The sequence below is a fragment of the Polypterus senegalus genome, chromosome 16 (assembly GCF_016835505.1).
Source record: "Polypterus senegalus isolate Bchr_013 chromosome 16, ASM1683550v1, whole genome shotgun sequence".
Classification (NCBI taxonomy): Eukaryota; Metazoa; Chordata; class Cladistia; order Polypteriformes; family Polypteridae; genus Polypterus; species Polypterus senegalus.
The window spans coordinates 62595023-62612932 of record NC_053169.1 but is presented as its reverse complement, the minus strand read 5'-3'; positions in this window follow the sequence as shown (position 1 = coordinate 62612932).

Sequence of the window (17910 nt, the reverse complement as noted above, 5' to 3'; positions counted from 1 at the left end):
TACAAAGCCCCCAAACCCCTCTTACAAGTGCAATTTTTGCAAAAAAACGGGTTACAATTTTCCAAAATGTTACACTACAGAGTTCTACTACAGTGTTTACTAACCTCTGTCACATGACACTATATTGTCAAAAATACTAGGAGCCTAAGCTAAGCATAAAGTAAGAGTCTACACAGAATGGTATGCCAGTTCATCTCAGGATACACTCACACACAAACCACAGTAACTCATAAAAGGCTAATTTAGGGAACAATTTGGTACCTTAGGGTACACTACATGCCAGTAGTCAATCAATGAAGTTCCCTTGGTAGGGTCCTTTTATACCCACTGTGGGAAAGTCCAGGAGGCATAATTAACACAAAATCATTTGTATGTGTGTTATGCGTGAAAACATCCTGGAAGTCTTGGACGGGTATGATACATTTTTCCCAATGCTGCAATTTTAATGACCTTTGTTAAACTTAAATGAAATTATACTAGACATATGACCTATAAAGAGGATGGCTGACTGGATAGTTATAAGGAAACTTATGCATGATTTAAAAATAAAAAAATGTATCCAAGGCAAGATCTAACATCCGAGTGTTGCAATCAACCTCTAGCCTCAATGGGCCACAAGTTTTGGGAGTGTACAAAATTAACATAATTCTGGACAAACAAAATCTTTAAAAGCTTATCAAACTGCATTGGTGTCACAATAACTACTAACCCATTAACAGCTGTGTTTGGTGTACCTCCAGATGAGCTTAAAGTGAAATAGGACAAACTGACTGTAATAGTCTATACCACTATACTAGGACATAGACTTATGTTACTCAACTGGAAGCATTGTAACCCACCTTTTATAAGTCGTTGATGTTCTATACTATTTGAAATTGGAAAAAATGTAATTCTTTTATAGATGATCAGTTGAAATTTTTCTTTAAATTATGGCATGAATACAATTTTAGAATAAGCATTTTTTTCTTACTTTTTTGCCCATGCTGTTGGCTCTTCTCTCTTTCTGTCGGGTGGGCGTTTAATTGTTTTGTCTTTTTTTGTTCCTGCTTTCTGGCAGTTAGTAATTAAGCAGAGTACTGGCACACTGTACAGTAAAGTAGTGAGGATTGTTGGGGATCACCAGGGGACAATGTGTTCTGCCATTGTGAAAGATGACAAACAAAGGAGGAACCCATGGAAGACAAGCTCAAGAGCTAGAGGTGAGGCAATTCAGTAGATACCACGGGTGACTGACTATCTCCTTGGAAAAAGAGAGAGAAAATAAAAAAGAAGGCTAAAAATAGGCCAGAGAACCTACAAGCTGTTTTAGAAAGTGAATAGTATGGAGGTTGTTTTGGTGATCTGGACCTTTAAAAGGCTACTGGGGGCTCAGGTTTACAGGGACACCACTAGACTGCTGTCTTTGACCCAAGAAGTAATTTCAGAACTAGACTGTATGTGAAACTGGGAAAAAATCTAAATCTGCATCAAAAAGTATTTGTAATTGCAGAGTCTTGAAAGAGGTTTAGACAATGGCTTACTATACTGAGCAAGAGTTGTAAAAGAGAATGTGAAGGAAGGGCTTTTGTCTGGTGCTTACAAGATGGCTCATTCACTTGTACACCTGTCCTAAAAACAGGGGGCAGCTACCTGTATGTGATGGTTTAGATAAGCAAAAGGGTTTATGTTGTTCTCTTTTCTTTGTGTGGAAAACCAGCCCCAACACCAACAGACAGGTATCAACTGTTCCACAACACACACGTTTATTTATACTATTTACACTGAACACAGTCCCACACACAACCCAGTGTCCTTACACCAATCATGCTCTTTAAGTCCGGGTCTTCCAACAGTTCCTGTTTTGCTAATGTTAGTTGACATTAAAAAGGAATATTATAGATTATGCTTCTTCTTCTTTTGGCTGCTCCCATTAGGGGAGCAACAGATCATCTTCTTCCATATCTTTCTGTCCTCTGCATCTTGTTTTGTTACACCAATCACCTGCATGTCCTCTCTCACCACATCCATAAACCTTCTCTTAGGCGTTCCCCTTTTCCTCTTGCCTGGCAGCTCTATCCTTAGCATCCTTCTCCCAATATACTCAGCATCTCTCCTCTGCACATGTCCAAACCAACGCAATCTCACCTCTGACTTTGTCTCCCAACCATTCAATTTGAGCTGACCCTCTAATGTACTAATTTCTAATCCTATCCATCCTTTTCACACCCAAATGCAAATCTTAGCATCTTTAACTCTTCCATGTCCAGCTCTGTCTCCTGCTTTCTGGTCAGTGCCACTGTCTCCAAACCCGATAACATAGCTGGTCTCACTACCGTCCTGTAGACCTTCCCTTTCACTCTTGCTGATATCCGTCTGTCACAAATCACTCCTGACACTCTTCTCCACCCATTCCACCCTGCCTGCACTCTCTTTTTCACCTCTCTTCCAAAATCCCAATTACTCTGTACTGTTGATCCCAAATATTTAAACTCATCTACCTTTGCCAACTTTACTCCTTGCATCCTCACCATTCCACTGACCTCCCTCTCATTTACACACATATATTCTGTCTTGTTCCTACTGACCTTCATTCCTCTTCTCTCTAGAGCATATGTCCACCTCTCTAGGGTCTCCTTAACCTGTTCTCTACTATCGCTAAAGATCACAATGTCATGAGCAAACATCATAGTCCACGGGGACTCCTGTCTAATTTCACTTGTCAACCTGTCCATCACCATTGCAAGTAAGAAAGGGCTCAGAGTCGATCCCTGATGTAATCCCACCTCCAACTTGAATGCATGCGTCACTCCTACCGCAGACTTTACCACGGTCATACTTCCCTCGTACATATCCTGTACAAATTTTACATACTTCTCTGCCACTCCCAACTTCTACATACAACACCGCAACTCCTCTCAAGGCACCCTGTCATATGCTTTCTCCAGGTCCACAAAGATGCAATGCAGCTCCTTTTGGCCTTCTCTATACTTCTTCATCAACACTCTCAGAGCAAAGATTGCATCTGTGGTGCTCTTTCTTGGCTTGAAGCCATAGATAGATAGATAGATAGATAGATAGATAGATAGATACTTTATTAATGCCCAAGGGGAAATTCACATACTCCAGCAGCAGCACAATGATGAAAACAATAAAAACAATGTTAATTAAAGAGTGATAAAAATGCAGTGCAAGTTAAAAAATGCAAGGTGGAGAGTGTGAGGCAGTCTATAATCTAATATAATGTTAACATGTTAACAGTCTATAATCTAATATAATGTTAACATTTGGCCCGGGGTGGAAATGAAGAGTCGCATAGTGTGGGGGAGGAACGATTTCCTTAGTCTGTCAGTGGAGCAGGACAGTGATAGCAGTTTGTTGCTGAAGCTGCTCCTCTGTCTGGAGATGATACTGCTGCTCACTAATCATAACCTCACTTCTTAACCTAGCTTCCACTACTCTTTCCCATAACCCCATGCTGTGGCTCATCAATTTTATCCCCCTGTAGTTACAACAGTCCTGCACATCCCCCTTATTCATAAACTAGTAAAATACCCACGCTTCACAACAGTGAAGTACTGCCTTAAAATCTTTATTAAGAAGAAAATTAAACCTTTTTAAACTGAGGGAAAATATACCAATAATTATTTGTTAAGGATTTCTTTGTATACCACGTTGTCAGTTCGGCCCTCCGGTTGTAATACTGTATGACCAAGCTGTGCGCTGAGCTTACACTTGAGCATGCAACGTACATTTGGCCATGTGAAAAGTAATCTTGTCTCAAATCTCACAGCTTGGATTGCTGCTGTCATAATCGGTGTGAGTTTCATGGTTTGTTTCAATTACGACAGTATTTGCAGGACTTGTGTTGAAGTGACATTCGGCATCTGTCAAGCGTTGTAAGTATACAACCGGTTTCATCAATAACTTCACATCCAGCTTTTGAGAGTTTAAACATTCATAAACATCAAAGTGTCCACTACTGAAATCGTCACCTGTGAATCTAAGATGTTTAAGAGGCATTGGCAGTTTTGAAAGGTGTAAAATATTTGGCCATTTCGGTAGACTTGAAAGCGACAACCGAACAATTCAGCGGCAGCCATCAACTCACATGCAGATGCATAGGTGAAGGGCTTAAGCATTTCACTCTTATAGTGCTCCTGTGTAGTATAATTAGCTCCTGTACCGTCATCAATCCACACCTTGAACCTGTCCCAGTCATTCAATATATAAGACACAATGTTCCTCCGGATATCAAGAGTGAGCCTGATATGGCCGTGCAATATGTAACAAAGAGAATGGAAAAGGCAGGTGCCATCTCCGGGCATGGAAACCATTTGGTAAGTGACAGTTCTTTGATCGATGGTGATCATCTCGATAGACATGTTAATGGGGGTATGGTTGGAACTATAAAGGAAATGGGTACATGAACAATGTAAAGTAAGTCTAAAATACCTACACAATAACAATAATCGTAATAAGCGAACAATAAAACAGCGAAGAAGCCGTAGATTAAATAAAAAGGCTGTAGTTATCAGCAGGGAGACGTGAATCCCGTGGCGAAGCAAGAAAGGGAATGTAGAGACCGGAGCGATGGACGGCCTTATATAGGCAGGCAGCCAACAATGTGGGAGGCGTTGGGATGGGGGACCCAACGCCGCCTTACACGGTGACCGAGCTGCAGGCTACGGACGTATATATGTACAGTTAGCGTTGGGAACCAGCGTACCAAATTTCTTGAAGATGGGCCCATAAGTAACAAAGACCATTGAAAAGTTCAATATGGTGGCTGACAAGTGGCATTATACCACTGAAATAAGTATGTACATTGGTTTCGGTTAGTGCAGGGAAGCCGCCTACCAAATTTCATGAAGATGGGGCCATAAATAAGAAAGTTCAACATGGCGGACGTTGTCGACCATTATGACTGTAACGCGTAGAATTTCGAAATGAAACCTGCTTAACTTTTGTAAGTAAGCTGTAAGGAATGAGCCTGCCAAATTTCAGCCTTCTACCTACACGGGAAGTTGGAGAATTAGTGACGTTGGAAAGTTCAATATGGCCGACAGTGGTGTCATACCACTGAAATAAGTACGTACATTGGTTTCAGTTAGCACAAGGAAGCCACCTACCAAATTTTGTTAAGATGGGGGCATAAATAAGAAAGTTCAACTTGGCGGACGCTGTCAACCGTTATGACCATTACACGTAGAATTTCGAAATGAAACCTGCTTAACTGTTGTAAGTAAGCTGCAAGGAATGAGCCTGCTAAATTTCAGCCTTCTACCTACATGGGAGGTTGGAGAATTAGTGATGAGTGAGTGAGTGAGTGAGTGAGTGAGTCAGTCAGTGAGGGCTTTGCCTTTTATTAGTATAGATATCGGCATCAGTACACTTCTTCTCCACTCCTCAAGCAACCTTTCATTTTCCAAGATTCCATTAAACAATCAGGTTAAAAACTTCACTACCATCACTCCTAAACACATCCATGCTCCCATAGGTACAGTATGTCATCTGGACCAACGGCCTTTCCATTCTTCATCCTCTTCATAGCAATCCTCACTTCCTCCTTGCTAATCCGTTGCACTTCCTGATTCACTATCTCCACATCATCCAACCTCTTCCCTCTCTCTCTCGTTCTTTTCATTCATCAGCCACTCAAAGTACTCTTTCCATCTGCTCAACACACTCTCCTCGCTTGTGAGTATGTTTCCATCTTTATCCTTTATCACCCTAACCTGCTGCACTTCTTTCTTCTTCTGTCTAGCCAATTGGTACAGGTCCTTTTCTCCCTCCTTAGTGTCCAACCTCTTATACAAATCATCATGCGCCTTTTCTTTAGCCCTCACCACCTCTCTCTTCACCTTGAACCTTATCTCCTTGCACTCTTGTCTACCTTCTGCATCTCTCTGACTATCCCTCTTCTTCTTTGCCATTCTCTTTATACTCTCCTGTACTTCCCCATTCCACCACCAGGTTTCCTTTTCTTCCTTTCTCTGTCCAAATGTCATGCCAAGCACACTTCTTGCTTTCACCCTTACTACATCTGCTGTAGTTTCCCAACTGTCTGGTAATTCTTCACTGCCACCCAGTGCCTGTCTCACCTCCTCCCTAAACTCAACCTTGCAGTCTTCCTTTTTTAACTTCCACCATTTGATCATTGGCTCTGCCCTCACTCTCTTCCTCTTCTTGATCTCCAACGTCATCCTACAGACCACCATTCTATGCTGCTTAACTACACTTTCCCTGCCACCACTTTGCAGTCTTCAATCTCCTTTAGATTGACTCTTCTGCATAGGATGTAATCTACCTGTGTGCATCTTCCTCCACTCTTGTACTCATCACACCTCCAATTTCCAGCTTCATAATCATTACTCTGTCTGACACTCTTTTCACCTCCAAAGCACTCTTGACATACTGTTCTTTCAGAATAACCCCTACTCCATTTCTCCTCCTATCCACACCACAATAGAACAATTTGAATCCACCTCCGATCCACCTGGCCTTACTCCTCTTCCATTTAGTCTCTTGCATGCACAATATATCAGCCTTCCTTATCTGCTAACTCTCTCCTTACCAGTCATACTGCCAACATTCAAAGTTCCTACCCTCAGTTCCACTCTCTTTACCATCCTCCTCTCTCCTGCCTCCGGACACGTCTCCTCCCTCTTCTTCTCCTTCTCATTCTTCTTCTTCAGCCAATAGTAGCCCAATTTCCGCCAGCACCCTGTTGGCTAACAGTACTGGTGGCAGTCGTTGTTAACCGGGGCTTGATCGATCCAGTATCAAAATTTGTATTGTTGTCCTCATAGTGATTTAGCAAAATTTTACATTGGATGCCCTTCCTGACGTAATCCTCCCCATTTATCCGGTCTTGGGACTGGCATGAAGAAACACACTGGTTTGTGCATCCCCTGTGGTTGGGTTAAAATTACAGATTATGCTACTGTAGTTAAAATAAGTTGAGTTTGCTTCATTAAGCTTAAAACTTGAAACTTAGAAATTATGAAGATGAAAACAGAAAATAGCTTTGCTAGACTCAAAATGAACACTAAGTAATCAGAACACTTCAAAATCCCTTGCCTGTAAACCATAATGAATACTGGGTTGAAATAAATCTGCCGGTATAGGATACTATTCTGATTGTTTTTTACAGGAACCTACCTTCTTGATACTTTCCTTAGAAAGCTGTTTGTTTAAATGTGTTCAGAAATTAAAGTTTACAGTGAAACATCACAGTTCACATTAAATCTATAATGAGAGGTTCAGTCCATTTTTAAAACATTCTGATCATCTACAGAGAGACATATCATCTTCAACACAAGTATATAATTGAGTATGCTGTAAGTCTTTCTAGAGCAATCATAGTGTTGTCTTTTTATATTATGGTAAACCCCACAATTTGTACCTGCCACAATCACCATGATTTGAGAGCCTTCTTGTAAATGTAGCTACAGTATATTAAAACAACTATAAAGCACAATGGCATATTCACAGTATCTGAAACTGTACCATAATAAATAAATAATAGTTTCAACAGCATGCTTTTGAGTCTGGTGTTTAAAAACAAATGGGAGATGTTGATCACTTGCAGTATCAAGAATATTCTACTCAGTAATTTTGTGAAATAGAATGAGAAGGCGTGTTGAAAGGGTGTTTATTTCTTTCATTTTACACAGGTAAGTGACAGTGTATAAGACATAAAAGAAATATTGTGATTGCACCCCCTTCTTGATGTTTCCCTGCTTTTATGTTATAATGTTTGCAGAGCCCCTAGTAGACATATAACTTTTGAGTCCACACGAGATTAGGAGTTATGCTTTATGCAAATGGAATACTCCGCTTCTCTATATACTGTACAGTAAGTGATGTTATACTGGCCCCTTTTGCATAGTTTTTCAAACATTACCTTAAAATGTATTAGTTTATACAGTATCTTTCCAATATCTCCCAGATCATTTTGAATAAAATTTTCCTCCTACTGCCTTCTCCCAATGACCAGTCCCTGCACATTACTACATTCACCTTACTACATCAGCAACTCCTACTACTTCAACTGGAAAGGCCAATGGTGAGTTGACCATCAGTACGTGCAGTCTATAACTGAACACCAAGTGAGGAGACTATTGTGGAAGCTACACACAGGAAAAACTACAGGACCAAATGGAATTCCCAATTTTGTAGTGTCCTAAGTCACCTGTTGCGTTTGTCCCAAAAGTGTCATTGCTATGGAAAACATCCTGCATTATTCTATTTCAAAAGAAAGCAGGTGCCTCTTTACCAAATGATTACAGACCAGTGTCACTTACGTCCCATATCATGTGTTTTTTCTCTTATCTATCTATCTATCTATCTATCTATCTATCTATCTATCTATCTATCTATCTATCTATCTATCTATCTATCTATCTATCTATCTATCTCGTTTCTGTAAAAAGCCAAATTTCCCCCCTGAGACAAATAAAGTTCTGTTGATTTTTCAATAACTGTAGCATTGATTATTGTTAAGTGTTCACTATTGTTTTTGCTTTCTTTGTCCTGCCATAGCATCTAACATGGCTACCATTTCAGTTATAGAAAATGAACATACAAAAATCTAATTCTTGTCTCAATGAAGGTGCAAGTCTGAATCTATTGAAAACTTCCCCCAACTGAGTGCAAACAATAAAGTTTATGACTTCCTGATTGATCACTTTGCCAGTCCAAGAAGTTTAAGTTCTTCTTCTTAATATTACTGAAGTAATACTTGATTAATTCTGGAATTACAGGTGCAATGGCAAAAGTTAACAAAAAGGAGAAAATGTGGTGGTTAATTTGAAATTTTACATATCTGTTTAGATTTTTTGACTTCTAGTACTTTCGTAATATTTGTTTCAGCTGAATATTTTTCTTTGTATGATCTTGTATATTTTGTATTAAGTTTTGAAATGTGAAGATTTCTTTCACTTTCATTTTGTGGCTCTGTTTTAAAAAATATGATATTTTATCCATCCATCCATTACCCTACCCGCTATATACTAACTACAGGGTCACGGGGGTCTGCTGGAGCTAATCTCAGCCAACACAGGGCGCAAGGCAGGAAATAATCCCCGGGCAGGGTGCACACACACACACACCCACACATCAAGCACATACTAGGGGCAATTTAGAATCACCAATGGACCTAACCTGTATGTCTTTGGACTGTGGAAGGAAACCGGATTACCCGGAGGAAACCCACGCAAACACAGGGAGAACATGCAAACGCCACGCAGGGAGGACCTGGGAAACGAACCCACTGCACCACCGTGCCGCCCCCATGATAGAATGTAAAATGATTCATGATACATACACTGCATCCGGAAAGTATTCACAGTATTTTCACATTTTGTTATGTTACAGCCTTATTCCAAAATGGATTAAATTAATTTTTTTCCTCAGAATTCTACACACAACACCCCATAATAACAACGTGAAAAAAGTTTACTTGAGGTTTTTGCAAATTTATTAAAAATAGCTGCCATGTGCCTTTTACTAAGGAGTGGCTTCCGTCTGGCCACTCTACCATACAGGCCTGATTGGTGGATTGCTGCAGATATGGTTGTCCTTCTGGAAGGTTCTCCTCTCTCCACAGAGGACCTCTGGAGCTCTGATAGAGTGACCATTGGGTTCTTGGTCACCTCCCTGACTAAGGCCCTTCTCCCCTGATCGTTCATTTTAGATGGCCGACCAGCTCTACGGAGAGTACTGGTGGTTTCTTACTTCTTCCACTTACGGATGATGGAGGCCACTGTGCTCATTGGGACCTTCAAAGCAGCAGAAATTTTTCTGTAACCTTCCCCAGATTTGTGCCTCGAAACAATCCTGTCTCGGAGGTCTACAGACAATTCCTTTGACTTCATGTTTGGTTTGTGCTCTGACATGAACTGCCAACTGTGGCACCTTATATAGACAGGTGTGTGCCTTTCCAAATCATGTCCAATCAACTGAATTTACCACAGGTGGACTCCAATTAAGCTGCAGAAACATCTCAAGGATGATTAGGGGAAACAATTTTGAGCTTCATGACAAAGGCTGTGAATACTTATGTACATGTGATTTCTCATTTTTTTTATTTTTAATAAATTTGCAAAAATCTCAAGTAAACTTTTTTCACGTCATTATGGGGTGTTGTGTGTAGAGTCATTTCCGGCGCCGCATCCGAGTGGCAACCTTTCCAGCAGCTCTCTATTTCACTGATCACTTCTACCACTTTCTTTTATGTGGAATTGCTCCCTGGACACTTTTTACACATTTTTACTATTTTACTATTTGACATGGATTGTTACACTCCGAGAATCGCCTATTCAAGTAGTCAGCTTAAAGCACTGAGAAGAAATGCTTATGCCGGTGTGGTTCCTTATTTACCTGACGAGGTAAGAAGACGATATCGGGGCAGCCGAGCCGGCGCAAAGATAAAAAATAAGATTAAATTGTGAATTTCCCCTTGGGATTAATAAAGTATCTATCTATCTATCTATCTATCTATCTATCTATCTATCTATCTATCTATCTATCTATCTATCTATCTATCTAGAATTCTGAGGAAAAAAATGAATCCACTTTGGAATAAGGGTGTAACATAAAAAAATGTGGAAAAAGTGATGCACTGTGAATACTTTCCGGATGCACTGTAATTCATAAATCTAGTCATATGCTCACAACATTTCATATGCATGGATTTATTGCATAATTAAGTTCCTTTTAACTAATTTTATGGTACTGAACAATTAGAAATTTAGGGCTAACTATTTTACTCTTGCTAGGAGGTTCCATGCACTAGCTATTGGGAGGAGGTGGTTATTTTTTTTACCTTTCTCCAATGTTTATTATAGGGTTGACTACATTTATATTTGTGAAATATGCTTTTAGTGTCCTGAACAGCAGCTGTGCAGGTTTGTCTAGTTTTAGGCAGTGACAGGGAAACAAAAAATATATGTCAAAACAGTACATGATACAGATTCTAGGTGGCCTTAAAACTAGTTGTGCTGTTAGCTACACATCTTTCAGGCAATGTTGATCTCGCTAGAGCTTGATTCACTCCCATGATTCTCATGCAGTCACAGTGGGCACCTGCCTATAACTAGATCCTCAATGAGTGTTGCAACATCACGTAACTGTAATGGAAACTTAAAAAACCTATGGCCTAAAACAAACAGAAAGCAGGAAAACTAAGTAACAAATGTGCCAAAATTATACAGAAAACTGAAGCACAAAAGTACAGACACCGATGAAAAATGTACTTAGACATACAGCAAGTAAGATGTACTTGAAGTAAAGAAGTAAAATGACCAATAATGGTTTCTCCAAAAAAGATCAGGGGTTTCATGTATAAACGGTGTGTACGCACAAAAATGTTGCATAAGAACGTTTCCACGTTCAAATCGCAATGTATAAAACCTAAACTTGGCATAAAGCCACGCACATTTCCACAGTAGCGCATACCCTGTCGTAAGCAAGTTCTGCGCTCAGCTTTGCAGACTGGCGGCACACAGCGTCAAAGCAGAGCTACTGTTCCTGTGTGGTTAGCCTTTCTTTTTTAGATCCACATCCCTCATGCGGCTTTATAAATACACTGAAATAAACCACATATTGTTTATTAGTTTAATGCATCTGATTGTAATTTTATTTACATATGATGACAATATCATTTTTAAGATGAAATGCAGCAAAATATGTTTATTATATTATACAGATAAAACTTTAACTTAATTTACATAATATATATTGTTAATAAATAAACATGTGAGGACACAGTGTTGCAGTGCTAGCGAGGAGCTGGCGCTCCATTCACAGATTGTTCCTTAAAAGTTTTGAAGAATCGGTGTTCTAAGCTTACAGAGCTGATTGTGTGGTGATTGGGTATTTGGAGAAAGAAAAGGAAGGACAGGAATTGGAGGTTAGTATGTTTGAAAGAGACAGGACTGCTACAATAAAGTATTTCATCGAAGGTCACGCATGGCACAGCAAGCATCTTGCGTGAGACATGAACAATCACTGCACAACCGTGTTCCCATGTTTAATACCATGCTTTAACTCCTATTATCATGAAAATTATATCACGTATATATATCTCAGTATTTTAATTATTCAGAGAGCTGTAATATCACGAACATAATGGATTCTGTGTCTTGTCGGAGGAAGAGAAAGCCCAGAAGCACGTAGTGATTCACACACATAGAGCACATAGAAGATCAAATACAAAAGAAAGCATTTAATGTGCTACTTTAATTACGATGGGATTTGAGAAACTAGTAAATTAAACAATTTTAAGAAGTTTATGATGTTCTACTTGATTCTAATGACAAAATAAACTACGTGATTAAAGTGGAAATTTCAACAACAACAACAACAACATTTATTTATATAGCACATTTTCATACAAACAGTAGCTCATAGTGCTTTACATATTAAAGAATAGAAAAATGAGAGACACAATTATAAAACAAAATAAATCAACATTAATTAACATCGAATAAGAGTAAGGTTCAATGGCCAGGGGGGACAGAAAAAACAAAAAAACTCCAGACGGCTGGAGAAAAATAAAATCTGTAGGGATTCCAGACCATGAGACCGCCCAGTCCCCTCTGGGCATTCTACCTAACATAAATGAAACAGTCCTCTTTGGATTTAGGGTTCTCACGGAAGGGCTTGATGATGATGATGGTCACGTAGACTTCTGCCTTTTAATCCGTCCATCATTGTTGGAGCATCATGAAGCTTTGAGTAGGTGGTGGTGGCCTGCACCACAAGGAAACCGGAAAAAGAAACAGAAAAGAGAGTAGGGGTCAGTACGGATTTTAGAGCCACCATGAATAGTTATTATGAGGAAATTGAATATACAGAGTATCAGGATTAAGTTAAATTAAAATTAAATTGAAGTTATAGAAAAGCCATGTTAAAGTAATGTGTTTTCAGCAGTGTTTTAAAGTGCTCTACTGTATCAGCCCAGCGAATTCCTATTGGCAGGCTATTCCAGATTTTAGGTGCATAGCAGCAGATTGCCGCCTCACCACTTCTTTTAAGTTTTGTTCTTGGAATTCTAAGGAGACACTCATTTGAGGATCTGAGGTTACGATTTGGAATATAAGGTGTCAGACATTCCGATATATAAGATGGGGCGAGATTATTTAAGGCTTTATAAACCATAAGCAGAATTTTAAAGTCAATTCTGAATGACACAGGTAACCAGTGTAGTGACATTAAAACTGGAGAAATGTGTTCGGGTTTTCTTTTCCTAGTTAGGATTCTAGCAGCTGCATTCTGCACTAGTTGCAAATGATTTATGTCTTTTTTGGGTAGTCCTGAGAGGAGTGCGTTGCAGTAATCTAGTCGACTGAAAACAAACGCGTGAACTAATTTCTCAGCATCTTTCAGTGATATAAGCGGTCTAACTTTACTTATGTTTCTTAAGTGAAAAAATGCTGTCCTAATGAACTGATTAATATGTGATTTAAAATTCAGATTACAGTCAACAATCACCCCTAAGATTTTTACCTCCGTCTTGACTTTTAATCCTAATGTATCCCGTTTATTTCTAATAGCCTCATTGTATCCATTATTGCTGATCACTAAGATTTCAGTTTTCTCTTTATTTAACTTGAGAAAATTACTATTCATCCATTCTGAGATACAAGTCAGACATTCTGTTAGTGAATCAATAGAATCAGGGTCATCAGGAGCTATTGATAAGTAAGTAAATTTCGAGATTATAGTTGACGTTTTGTGCATTTTTCCTACTGTGTGCCTATTTTTTTTTTCTCTGTACCCTAATAAGCTTTCATATGACACTCAGACGGTGGGCTACGACTCGCCTTTTCATGGCGACTTTGATATCTGACAGCTTCTTTTTTATTTCGGCACTGTGCAACTTTGTGAACTTGAGCTTTCAAGTTTCTCCGAAACACTATGTCACTCAATCAACTTCCTTTTGTTGTTTATACCACTGTTTAAACCAACAAATAGTATGTTTTTCCTTGCATCCACTTGGTATTCATTGAAATTCTATTTTCCCTCGTGCTTTTGCATTGCCTTTTCACAGAACACTGAGCTTAAGGGCTATTTATATTGATTTGCATATTCAAAGAGGCATATTTCTGGGAGGAGTTGGGGAGTGGTGGCAGGCGCGTGCACGTGTGTTAATTTTCACGCTGACCGGGATTTATTTAGCGGAATAACATGGAAGCTGGCGTTTGCACAGATTTATACATCTGGATTTTTTTGTGCGTAAGCACATTCCCGCTTTTGTGCTTACGTAATGTTATAGTGCGAATTCTACGCACGTCGTTATGCATGAGGCACTAGAAGATCACTCAACAATAATTCTAGGTCAGCTTATATATGCTCTTTGAAATAGTTTCTTATGCCACTTTCACACCATTCTGCAAATGGGTATAAAACAGAAGGTCTGTATATTAAAGAGTAGAAGATGAATTAGCAAGAACAACAATACTAGCAGTTGCTCAAAACCCAGAATCAAAAATGAACACAGTTGTAAATTTGTTGCCTAAAATCTGAAACCTGAAACACACTAAATCACAATCGAAAATCTGCCAATATTTTTTGGTGAACATATTGCATCGCAGGTTTATACTGTGGCCACAGTGATGCCACCTGGTATGACTTCCAACGGCCATCACCTAGCAAAAATACTTCCTTATTCAGTCCCCAATATATGCATTGTTGAATCTGAATAGGCCAAATGTGGATACACGTGTGAAAACAACCGGTATTGGCCTGGCATTCTGTCTAGAAGATTGATTTGTGTCTTGGCACTCACTGGTGCTGCGATAGGCTCATCTCTCTGAAATGCTGCACTAGGGAAAGCTGACTCATAAATACACAATACACCAAAAGGTTGCCAGGATATGATTAAGGTGCTATTCTATGGAAGTTCACTTAATATCATTTATTTGTATTCATTGAATAATTTGCTGAATGTTGTGTATCAGAATGCAACTGTGCAATGTTATTTTACTTTATATTTTGCTCAAAGGAAATATCAGTTGTGCAGTTGAACACCAGTGGTTATGGTTTTGAATTTAAATGGCATATTCCCTTGCTTGTTACATTCAAAACTAGACGACACTCTTTGCAAGCAGCTTTCATTACTAAAAGATTCATTTCTGCTTGACATTCACTTTGGCAGATGGAACATTTAAAACTCACTCACTCTTTCTCCTTCCCCTAAATGGAAATATGGCTAAGGAGAAAATATAATAAATAAAGAATATATAGGTCTTTTCCTTAATATTATTATCAATTATTATTATTTTTGACACATATTACAATTCAAATATTGCACTTGTAATTATAATGTGACCCCTCTCTTATTTGCCTGGAATAAACTTCGAGGAAGATGAGATTATATTTGTACAAATGATTCATCATTTTAGATACTAATAATGAATTTTAGTTGAGTGCTGTGCAAACAGCACTAGCAACACCACCTGGCAAATGAAATTGAGAGTGCACTTTCTCTGCATTCTAATAGGGTTTAAATGGCAGTCCCACAAACATCATTCTAACGCATTAAGTAATAATAAATGCCACGGTATGAAATCAGCTACAGTCCTGAAGTCGGTAAGCACAGGAATTTATCGAAGCTGCTATGGGCCACTGCACTGTACTCTTGATAGTGTTGATTGTTTATAGGCTTTCCTGGCCTCACTTCTTCTTTTTAAAATTCTGTTAGGCAGTGTCATAAAGATTGTGAAACAGAATGATCCCTTACTATGTTTTGCAAAACACTTCACATTATTCTGAACATGTTTTAAAGGCAGTGCATTAAAACAGTGACAGAAAATGGTGTATGTGTGAATAAACAAAGAAAAAATTAAGTTTACTTACTCAAAATGCATATTAGCTCTCTCTGTACTGCTTGCTATACAGTAGGTCCTTCTGAAGTGCAGGGCACAAAAACACTTTTGTCAATATATGCAAATCCCCAGTCAATAAAAATGGCACCTGGCAACCATTAACTCTGTGCAGTGTTACATAGAGCAGTATGATAAATATCTGCCAACCTTCATTTAAATGTACAATGCAGTATTTGCAAAAGTCGCCTTACTTTACCACAAAAGTTGAATGTTGAAGTGTTTGAGTCTTGATTCTCATCAGCAGAACCGCTGAAAAAACTTGCAAAGCAATCAGACTATAACCGTAGCAGTATTGTAAGAAAATTGCAGAGACCATAAATATGTCCTCATATCTTTGTGCAGATAAAGGGCAAATGAAATATGAGCAACCCGTACTTGGTTATCAAATTGTTCATGTCCATTGCAGATTGTGATTATTAAGCCAATGCGTAAAGAAACCTAATCTGAATTCAAGTAGAGGTTTGTACTCCTTGTGGCTCCCTCAGAATCCCTTGAAACACTCTGCACTTAACAAAAAAAATGTTCAGCTTTGGTTCACTTCTTACTTTTTACCTCCAAATATAAATGTACAGTAGAATGATCAATTTGTTTTGGGGCCTTTGTTTCTAAGTGTTGAGGTACAATTTGAAGTTATGAAATGTCATCCCATGGAATGTGCAAGTTGATTGACAACAATAAAAAAAATCTGCAACAGAGAATGGGAAGAAATAGAAAATTGTGGAACAGATATGCATTGAGCACATTTTAAAAGAAAACAGGTGGACATTTCAAGTGCCAATTGCTGCCTTACATGTAAGAAACAAAGAATTTTTAAAAAAAGAATTTGTGCCATTGGTGATGTACCATTCTTCTTTGGACTCATTCTTCTATTAAAATATAATATAATAACCTTGCTAGTTGAATAAAAATAGTCCTCTGTTCAAGGCTTTTTGAATATCTCTGATCATTATAAAGAGGCTCCAAGCCGTTCCCACATTGTATTATCACTGTCTTTTTCTTCTGCAAAGTAGAACATCTTCTGGATGCACTGCGAAATCACTGTTAAGGCATATATTGTCGTTTATTTATTACCATATGTCTTCTTTCCAAATATTTAGCACTTTTATAGTCTGTCTGGCATTAGCAGGCTTACACCTTGAGATATTGTCTATGACCAAGAGAGCACAGGTGCTGAGCACTTTCAAATGAGGGGAAGGTCTGACTTTTACTGTATAAATGAGGTAAATCTCTGCTTACCTACATTGAGTCTATTGAGATACAAGCAACTGGTGTAGACAATTGACAAAGGGAATTATTTTTTTGTGCCAGCAGAATAAGCACATTAAGATGGGAGCTTTAAATGAATAAATAAAGTATTATATTTGTATAATATATTTAGCTTTTTATTCATACAGTAGCACTGCCTTCATCTGTTTTGTTCGTCTTCTATCTTTGAGTATATGAATGACTACAAAAGTAATACATGTTTAAGGTTGCATACATGTTACTGTAAAGATCACCATTTTTCTCACATCAAAATGCAGAGCTGTTCTAATATCCTTAGTATATGTCATGCTCATTCTCTGTTTGGCTACTTCTGGGACAGTTCCTTGTCCTGTAATGTCTTGGTTATGTATTTTACAGAGGCAATCTCTTACCAACTCACCAGTTCTCAACAACAGTTAAACCAATTAAATTGTTACCAAAGGCAACTATCCATTTTACTGTACACAAAACTTTTACCATGTTTGTTCTGCATTGTTCTAGCACTTATCCCATTAAAAACAGGATAATGTCAAGTTTGAAGCCTGCACAAGATATTAATTAAAACTGTGCCACTTGCCCTGGAAGACAATGCAGAGTTTTATTGTCAATTTTACTCTAATTTTTAATGCCACAGCATATACGGTACATATTTTGTAATGTTTAATGACCACTGTTAAAGACCACTGTAATTAGTCCTGATGCTGTGGCTGAAGATTTTGAAAAGTCACATAATAAAAAGGCCAGTGGGGGCCAGATGGTATTTCGGCTTTCCTTCTTAAAACCTTTGCTGATA